This window comes from Egretta garzetta, unplaced genomic scaffold, assembly GCF_000687185.1.
Source record: "Egretta garzetta isolate BGI_Z169 unplaced genomic scaffold, ASM68718v1 scaffold233, whole genome shotgun sequence".
In the NCBI taxonomy this organism is placed as follows: domain Eukaryota; kingdom Metazoa; phylum Chordata; class Aves; order Pelecaniformes; family Ardeidae; genus Egretta; species Egretta garzetta.
In genome coordinates, this window is record NW_009259194.1 from 416,520 (window position 1) to 418,008 (window position 1,489).

Below are 1,489 nucleotides of genomic sequence, written 5' to 3' on the forward strand. Positions count from 1 at the left end.
TCACCTGCCCTTCTGCCCTTTAAGAGAAGATATTTTCCCATCCGTTCAGCAGTGTGCCCAGGGTGGAAGAAGGGAAGGGGCATTTTTTGGGGGGGGACATCACGTAGGACGGGGGCTGGCACCGAGCCTTGGCGCAGGGGGGGTCAGCACCGCACCTGCCCTCAGCCCCCCAGAAAGGCAAAGCGGACGTACCTGCGTGCGTGCCGATGGGAGGCATCGCCTCTTGCCTGCCAAAGCACGCGTGCGAAAACACCGAACCCGTGAACAAACACACTACCCCTCACGTAGGCACATGCAAATACCCTCCCTGTGCCTCAAACCTTATTCCCCATACCCTGCATTCCTTATCTTCCCCTCACTTGCACAATAATAAAGTCATGCGTTCGTACCTCCGACTTCGGCGTAGCCTTGCTTTCATTGCTTCCCAGTGAAGCTCAGGAAACAATTTTTTAGGTGTTTGATGGTTTTCCTCCCTCCCCCCCTTCAATCCTTTTTTCAGATTTCATAACGGGAGGAGGCACCCTAATGCTTGATTTAATCTTCATTTTAATAGGCACATAATGAGGATTAACACACTACAGAACTGATTATCCTGTATACCAGAGACAATTTAAGGCTCTGAGTATTTAAGGGATGAAAGTAGAAGCAGCAGTATTAAATCTTAGAGCTGAAAGGAAATTGGGAAGGTTCAGGGAGAAAGAAGATTTATAGATAAAAAGTTACAAGTTCCTGCAGCTTCAAGTAAGTCGAAAGGTTTAGATATCAGGTGTTACTGATCGGGGAGGAGATAGCTTCTTCTGGATCTGGAGCATGTTTGATTCTCTTAGCTATCCCCACGGTCTTTTCTGTCGAAGGAAAAATACTCTCGTCCCTGTGGTGCCGGGCAAGGAAACGCAGCTCGATCAGATCCATAGACCCGGCCACGTACAGAAGTTCCCATTTGGATGAACCAGTTACAAATCTCATTTAAGCGGAGGTGCAAAAAGCCCTCGTCCTGTGGGCGTTCATTCGAGTTTATGGGTGGCTAAATTTAAAAGTCAATAAGGAAGCAATTTAAAGGAAACCAGAAGTAGCCTCTTCTTTAGCGGGGCTCCAGAAACAGTGCCCGCTGCTTTACCTCGTTCCTGTCTTTTTTTTTTTGCGTAGGTTTGACAGCTCTGCCGGTGCCAACGGGACCCCTCTGGTTCCTCGCCCCATCCCTGAGTTCCGATTTCTTCCGAGCGGGAGCTGACAGCTCAGTTTGGGCTGCGCAGCCCCGTTCGCGTTGGCATATTTGGTGTCAGCTTCGATTGTAATAGGAACAGGAGTGAGGTTGTACTCCTGCCTTGGGGTCAAAATAACAGCTGTGCCAGATGTTCCAAGAACAGTCAAAAAGCACTGAAACAGAAGGGTTTCGGGTTTCGCCTCAGTTTTGTGACACTGAGCCAAATTCATTAAATAAAAAAAAAAAATCCAAAAAAAAAAAAAAAAAAAAAGAAGAAACCCCGCA